The 8,291-nt window shown below is 46.0% G+C and overlaps 1 long non-coding RNA gene across 1 annotated transcript in view; it reads right to left on the bottom strand.

Moving 5' to 3' along the window:
- The window catches only part of LOC114805453, a 106,457-nt gene extending 102,771 nt beyond the window's left edge, over window positions 1-3,686 (bottom strand). Inside the window, exon 1 of the long non-coding RNA XR_003753431.1 lies at window positions 3,628-3,686. This is a non-coding gene — a long non-coding RNA (uncharacterized LOC114805453). The remainder of the gene's footprint in view (window positions 1-3,627) is intronic.
- Window positions 3,687-8,291: the final 4,605 nt, after the last annotated feature.

The raw sequence follows: 8,291 nt of genomic DNA on the forward strand, positions 1-8,291 counted from the left end.
CCCCTCCATTTATAAACTAGAAACATGTGAACGCGATGGCACTGTATGAGTAAAAACAATTCTGGGGATGTCTATGAAATAGCAGCAATGCGGCCCTTAAGTCACCAGTCCTCACTGCGCTAGCTAGAGATCTTTAGACTGTAAACTCATTGTATCTACCAACTCTGTTGGACTGTAGTAATAATAATAATAGTGGTATTTGTGAAGTGCTATGTGCCGGACACTGTACTAAGCGCTGGGGTGGATACAAGCAAAATCAGGTTGGACACAGTCCCCGTCCCACATGGGGCTCATGGTCTCAATCCCCATTTTACAGATGAGGTCACTGAGGCCCAGAGAAGGGAAGTGACTGGCCCAAGGCCAAACAGCAGACAAGTGGCGGAGCTGGGATTAAAACCCAGATTGTACTCTCCTAAGCACTCAGGACAGGGCTCTGCACACAGTAAGCACTCAGTGACTGTCACTGACTGATTGGAATGTGTCTAGCAAATCTGTTGTACTCACCCAGGCGCTTGATATTAAGTTCTGTCTGCCCACTAGATTGTAAATTCATTCTGGGCAGGGAACTATCTATTGCTACACTGTACTCTCCCAAATGCTTAGTACAGTGCTCTGCATACAGTAAGCATTCAATATGACCAAATGAATACTCCAGCACTTAGTGTCAGGCACATAGTAAGCACTTAACAAATACTATTCTTCTTCTTATTCTTAGTACAGTGCTCTACAAACAGCAAGCACTCACTAAATTCCACGGATCAATCGATTGATCTGGGGTCCTGAGACTTATGCTTTGAGCTCCTGCCCATCCGAGGGGCTCTGCCCCATCTACTCGTCCCCGAACTTTGATATCGCAGACCACTTCCGCCTCCTTGAAATAATTTTTAGCCTCGGTTCTGTCACAATAGCGATCTGGTTCTTCTCCTACGTCTCTGGCTGCACCTTGTCTGTTTTTCTCCATTGTTTCCCCTTCTGCCTGTCCCCCCCTTACTCTGGATGTCCCTCGAGGCTCTGTTCGGGGCCCCCTATTCTTCTCACTCTACACCCCCTCTCCTGGGGAGCTTAGCTTCAGCTACCACGTCTCGGTGGAACTGATGAGAGACGGTATTGACTACTCCCGGACCATTTCACATAGATATCTGCAGCGGGAATCCTGACTTAGCCAATCATTTTCCCTTGAAAATGTCTTACCACTGAATGGGCCTGTCGAATGCTTAATGCGCTCACACGAGCATAATTATCTGTTTGTGGCTTATACCCAGCATTCCAAAATGTCGGTGTTTCCAAACACGCCATAGATCACGGAAAGCGAGGCATCTAGAATTTGAGCTTTTTACATTTGTGTCATCTTCAAAAGCTAGGTTCGGGGAGCGCCGTTCCGTTGCTATCCGCTATGAATAATTTAAAAATTAAATTGATTCTGAAACATCGTTACGGTAACATCTCTACGATCTGGATAGCGTTTTCTTTTTCCTAACTAGCCACATCTGTATACATTCTAGTCTATGAAAACCGACACCAGCTCTTTAGAACCCCGTTGAATAGCAAACTACTTGCGAACATCCCTAGTTTCAAAAACCGAGTGGCTCTTTACCTCCTTGCTATGGCAGGAATGAGCACAGTGGAAACAAAGATAATGCTGGTATTTATTAAGTGCCTACTATGTGCCAAGCTCTGTGCTAAATGCTGGGGTAGATGCTAGCTAGGCAAACAGTATTCATTTATTGCTATTATTTATTTATTGAGCGCTTACTGTGTGCAGAGCAATCGTATTTGAGCGCTTTCTGTGTGCAAAACACTGTACTAAGCATTTGGGAGAGTACAATATAACAATAAAACAAAAATAAAACAGTACTAAAGGATGGGAGTGGGTGATCTGGTGAACATATGGGCTGGGAGTCAGAAGACCTGGGATCTCCCAGGGAAGCAGCATGGCGTAGTGGATAAACCATAGGCTTGGGAGTCAGAAGCTCATGGGTTCTAATCCCAGCTCCACCACTCGTCTACTGTGTGACTTTGGGCAAGTCACTTCACTTCTCTGGGCCTCAGTTACCTCATCTGGAAAATGGGGATTGAGACTGTCAGCCCCATATGGGACAGGGACTGTGCCTAAGCTGATTTGCTTGTAGCTACTTCAGGGCTTAGTACAGGGCTGGGCATATATAAGTGGTTAAATACCATAATTATTATCGTTATATATCTGACAGACAGGAATTCAAAATCTTTCCAAAATCCTCACCTCCTCCCCAAGTTAATCATCCAGCTCCCTCAGCCACACCAACCCAACAGCCAACCCAGAATTTACAAACGTATTTATAATAATAATGGTATATGTTAAGCGCTTACTATGTACCAAGCACTGTTCTAAGTGCTAGGGTAGATACAAGGTAATTAGGTTGTCCCACATGGGGCTCACAGTCTTAATCCCCATTTTACAAATGAGGTAACTGAACCACTGTGAAGTTAAGTGACTTACTTAAGGTCACAGAGCAGACAAGTGGCAGAGCTGGGATTAGAACTCACGTCCTCTGACTCCCAAGCCTGGGTTCTTGCCACTAGGCCATCTCCTCTGAGCAGAGCACAGTATTAAGCATATGGGAGAGTACAGTGTAGTAGGGTGGCACAATCCCTACCCTCCAGGGGCATCCTTTCTAGGGGGAAAGACAGAAACTAAGTTACAACCTTTAATCAATCTATAAACACAACACAAAGGAAATAAAGTAATAGGTGTCCCCAATCCTCAATTGAAGGTCTTCATTTTGCATCCCTCTTTCTGCAATGGATAAATGCCCCTAAATCAGCAAATCCAAAATATATAACTTTTAATCAATATCTCAGCAAAACACAAAGAAAGTAAAGAAACAGGTGCTCTCCAATCCTGTTTATACAAATTCAACTTCAGATCTACATTTCACTTCCCTCTTTCTGCAATAGCTAAATGCCTCTAAACCAGCAAACCCAGAATATATAACTTTTAATCAATCTCTAAGCAAAACACAAAAGAAATCAAGAAATAGGTACTCTCCAAACCTGTTGATACCAATTCAACTTGGGGTCTACATTTCGCTTTCCTCTTTCTGCAATGGCTAAATGCCTCTAAACCAGCAAACCCAGAATATATCATTTTTAATCAATCTCTAAGCAAAACACCAAAGAAATAAAGAAATAGGTACTCTCTGATCCTGTATCTACAAATTCAACTTGGGGTCTACATTTTCTTTCCCTCTTTCTGCAATAGCTAAATGCCTCTAAACCAGCAAACCCAGAATATATAGCTTTTAATCAGTCTCTAAGCAAAACACAAAAGAAATCAAGAAATAAGTACTCTCCGAACCTGTTGATACCAATTCAACTTGGGGTCTACATTTTGCTTCCCTCTTTCTGCAATGGCTAAATGCCTCTAAACCAGCAAACCCAGAATATATAACTTTTAATCAATATCTAAGCAAAAACCAAAAGAAATCAAGAAATAGGTACTCTACAAACCTGTTAATACAAATTCAACCTGGGGTCTATATTTCACTACCCTCTCTGCAATGGATAAATGCCTCTAAGCCAGCAAATCCAGGATACATACTTTCAAAGGAGAGAAAGTTAGGTGGGAAAAGTGAATAATAATGATATTACCTTCGCAACTTCTGTCAGAGGCTGTTTTGCATTCTTCTTGGTCTTTTTTTTTTTTTTTTACCAAAACTGTTTGTTTAGGTGAACAATGAGAAGAGAAGGAGCTTGTGTGTGTGAGCTCCACGTTTGTTCTGCGTGGTAGGTAAACTTGGCATTTCAGTTCTCTATGCTGGGACTGTAAGCAGACAAGCCCACCTGAAGTAAATCAGGATTTAGGAAGCAGCTACCACACGTGCTTATCAGCTGCTCTGGCATTTAATGAGTAGGGTGCCTTTTGTGGAACTTAAAAACCCCAGGGATGGTGTTGAATAGCTCATTGCTTCCTCCTTAGGCTAGTCTGGAGTTTTTATAAAACTCAAGGTGCTCTTTAATCAACTGATTAATCAATCGATGGTATTGATTGAACTTTTCCCTTGTGCAGAGTCTTGGGCTAAGGGCTTGGGAGAGTGTGGTGCACTTTTAGCACCATTCCTGAGCCCCAAAAAGCTTAGGGTCTAGTGGATGAGCTTACAGAAAATACCGATAAAAACGATGATAATAACAGCGGCATTAGTTAAGTGCTTACCTTGTGCAGAGCACTTTATTATGCTCGGAGGTAGATACAAGATAATCGGTCCCTGTCTCACACGTGGCTCTAAGAAGGAGGGAGAATATGGTTCAATCACACACTTGTCTGCTGTGTGACTTGGGGCAAGCCACTTAATAATAATGATGATGGTATTTGTTAAGCGTTTACTATGTGCCAAACACTGTTCTAAGCACTGGGATAGGCACCAGCTTATCACGTTGTCCCACGTGGGGCTCACAGTCTTAACTCCCATTTTACAGATGAGATAACTGAGGCACAGAGAAGTTAAGTCACACAGCTGACACGTGGTGGTACCAGGATTAGAACTCATGACTTCTGATTCCCAAGCTCATGCTCTTGCCACTAAGCCACGCTGCTTCTCATAGCAAATCAGGGTGACACAGAAGGGAGAGGGAGGTAGAGGGAATGAGGGCTTAGTCAGGGAAGGCCTCTTGGAGGAGGGAGCCCCAAGATGGTGGACCTGGGTAGGGGGAAGGAAAGCCCTATCTTCGCTCATGTGGATTTGCAATAGAAGGAGGGACGGACACTGGAAGGCCTCTTGGAGGAGATGTCGAGGGAGCCCCAAGATGGTGGACCTGGGTGGAGGGGGGAGGGAGAGTCCCATCTTTGCTCGTGTGGATTGGCAACGTTTTTTCCTACAAAAACGGTCAGTCCGTGTTACCCTACTCCTCAAGAAACCCCAGTGGTTGCCCATTCACCTCCGTATCAAACAGAAACTCCTCCCCAGTGGCTTTAAAGCGGTCAATCACCCGGCCCCCTCCTACCTCACCTCGCTGCTCTCCTACTACAACCCAACCCACAGACTTTGTTCCTCTGATGACAACCATCTCACTAAATCTCCATCTCGTCTATCTCGCCCCAGACCTCTCGCCCACGTTTTGCCTCTGATCTGGAACACCCTCCCTCCTCATATCTGATGGACAATGGCTTTCCCCCCATTCAAAGCCTTATCGAAGGCCCATCTCCTCCAAGAGGCCTTCCCTGACTAAGCCCGCCTCTCCTTTTCTCCCATTCCCTTCTGTGTCGCCCTGACTCGCTCCCTTTATTTATCCCTCCCTCCCAGCCCCACGGCCCTTAAGTCCATATCTGTCACTTATTTATTTCTATTGATGCCTGTCTCCCCCTTTACACTATAAGTTTATTGTGCACAAGGAACGTGTCAGCTTATTGTTCTTTTGTACTCTTCCAAGTGCTTAGTACGTTGCTCCTAACACAGTGAGGGCCCGATAAATACGATCGACCGGCTGACTGCCTAGTCCCGTTGCCAGCTTTTGACTCGCCGACGTCTATAGTTGCCTAGGACCCACTACGGATCGGTCAAAATGCACGTGGTCAGGCCTCTGGAGGTCAATCGGCCCCTTTCCTTCTCCACCAAATGGGGGAAGGGACTCGCTCCCTCCGCACCTTATTCCGTGAGTAGTTTCCCGAGGAGCCGAGGGCCGCCTCCAGCGGTAAATCTGAACTTTCATGCTGTGGTGCACCGGGATGCAATTTGCTTCAAAGCGAGCATAAATCCCTGGCTACAGCTCATATTGGGGCGGGGGGATTGGGCTGGGGGGGATTGTTACATCAAAGTGGATCCCGTTCTTCAATCCCGGGGCTAGGCTCGGCCCGCTCCTTAGGTTTCGTAGAGCCCGGCCTGTGGTGGGCTCGAAATCGGACTCGCAGGACACATCGGCAGGATCGGCGGCTTCCCGCTCCCGTAAATCTTCGGACTTGGAAGCTCTGCGGGTGGGTGGTTAGAGGGGGGTGGTTGGAGGGGGATGGAGGGAGGACTGGTTGGCTTCTATTTTTATCAGCTCCCGTTGGCTCGACGTCCGTCCCCTCCCCCCCGTTCGGGTCCCTCCACTCCTGCAGTGACATCTACCGGCACTGGTGGAATCCATTCTCTCATTCGTCCATTCAATCGAATTCGTTCACTTGAAACCAGGCCGGGAAGCGGAATGTGGGGGCCAACCAGGCCTTTGGGCTTCTACGTAACTTCTCGTCCTTGAAAATGATAATCCCGAATGATTACGGTATTTGTTAGGCGCTTACTACGTGTCAGGCACTGTCCTGAGGTGGATACGTGCCAATCGGGTTGGATGCAGTCCCCGTCCCACTTGGGCTCACAGTCTCAATCCCCACTTGACAGATGAGGGAACTGAGGACCAGAGAAGTAAAGCGACTTGCCCGAGGTCACACAGCAGACAAGTGGCGGAGCTGGGATTAGAACCCATGACCTTTTGACTCCCAGGCCCATGCTGCTTCTCAAGGGGATATGTAACTTTCCGTTACCCTCTCCCTTTTTTTAATGGCATTCGTTCAGCACTTACCACGTGCCAGGCACTGTACTAAGCGCTGGGGTAGATCCACAAGTCGCTTTACTTTTCTGTGCCTCAGTGACCTCATCTGTAAAACAGGACTGAGACTGTGAGCCCCACGTGGAACAGGGACTGTGTCCAACCCAATTTGCTTGTGTCCAACCCAGGGCTTAGTACAGTGCTTGGCACATAGTAAGCGCGTAACAAATACCACAATTATTATTTATTATTATCCAAGCTAATCAGATTGGACCCAGTCCCTGTCCCATATGATAATAATGGTACTTAAGTGATTATTATGTGCAAGCACTGTTCTAATCACTGTGTTAGATACAAATTAATCAGGTTGGACACAGTCCCTGTCCCATATGGGGCTCCCACTCTTATCCCCATTTTACAGATGAGGGAACTGAGGCACAGAGAAGCGAAATGACTTTTCCGAGGTCACACAGCAGACTGGTGGCGGAGCCGGGATTAGGACCCAGGGCCTTCTTACTACAAGGGGCACGTGCGCTATCGACTAGGCTATGTGATCTTGTGTGACCTTGTATCTACCCCAGCACCTAGTACAGTGCTTAGCACTAAATAAACGCTTAAACATTCAGGCATTTAGAAGCAGTGTGGCCTAGTGGATAGGGCCCGGGCCTGGGAGTCAGAGGACCTGGGTCCTAATCCTGACTCTGCCACGTATCTGCTGTGTGATCTTGGGGAAGTCGCTTCACCTCAGCTATAAAATGGGGATGAAGGCTGTGAGCCCCATGTGGGACAGGGACTGAATCCAACCCGATCAGCTTGCATGTATCCCAGCGTTTAGTACATAATTGCTTAACAAATACCACAATTATTATTATTTTTACAGCAATCGTGATGTCATTTGCTCCAGCAAAGACGACAGGATGCTGGCAGCAGTGATTCCTCATGGTCTTTCAGAGGTGATAATTGCCTCAGATTTTATTATGAAGAACAGCTGCTAATGATATTGTTAAACCATAGCCATAGACTGTTTTGATTTCTCTTGCCATTTTTAAAACGGGCTTCGTACATTTACAAAAAAAACACAAACAGCCCAGGATACTTTTTGGAATTCTTTAAAATAGAGTAAAAAGCAATTTTCTGGGTTAATAATATAGCAAGAGGGGGAGTTGGTTGCTTATGGGAAATCCCTTCACGGAGTTAATTATGGCACTCTTAAGTGCTTCATGTGTGCTAAGCTCGGCAGTGGATATGAGATTCCACAATGCCTGACTAAAGGACACTGGGCTTGCCACTCATTTCATGAGAGGAGGGGAGGAAAGAAGACCCTTTCCCTACCTTTGCTGCTTCCACCTCTGCCATTTCTTGTCATTTGGCAGGATCTTTTCACCCATTCATTCAATCGTATTTATTGAGCGCTTACTGTGTGCAGAGCACTCTACTAAGAGCTTGGGAGAGTACAATACAACAGTAATTATAATGATGGCATTTGTTAAGTACTTACTATGTGCCAAGCACTGTTCTAAGTGCTGGGATAGATACAGGTTTATCCAGTTGTCCCACGTGGGGCTTAATAATAATAATAATAATAGTGTTGGTATTTGTGAAGCGCTTACTATCTGCAGAGCACTGTTCTAAGCGCTGGGGTAGATACAGGGTAATCAGGTTGTCCCGTATGAGGCTCACATTTAATCCCCATTTTACAGATGTGGTAACTGAGGCGCAGAGACGTTAAGTGGCTTGCCCAAAGTCACACAGCTGACAAGTGGCAGAGCTGGGATTAGAACCCGTGTCCTCTGACT

This window comes from Ornithorhynchus anatinus, chromosome 18 (assembly GCF_004115215.2).
Source record: "Ornithorhynchus anatinus isolate Pmale09 chromosome 18, mOrnAna1.pri.v4, whole genome shotgun sequence".
NCBI classification, from domain to species: Eukaryota; Metazoa; Chordata; class Mammalia; order Monotremata; family Ornithorhynchidae; genus Ornithorhynchus; species Ornithorhynchus anatinus.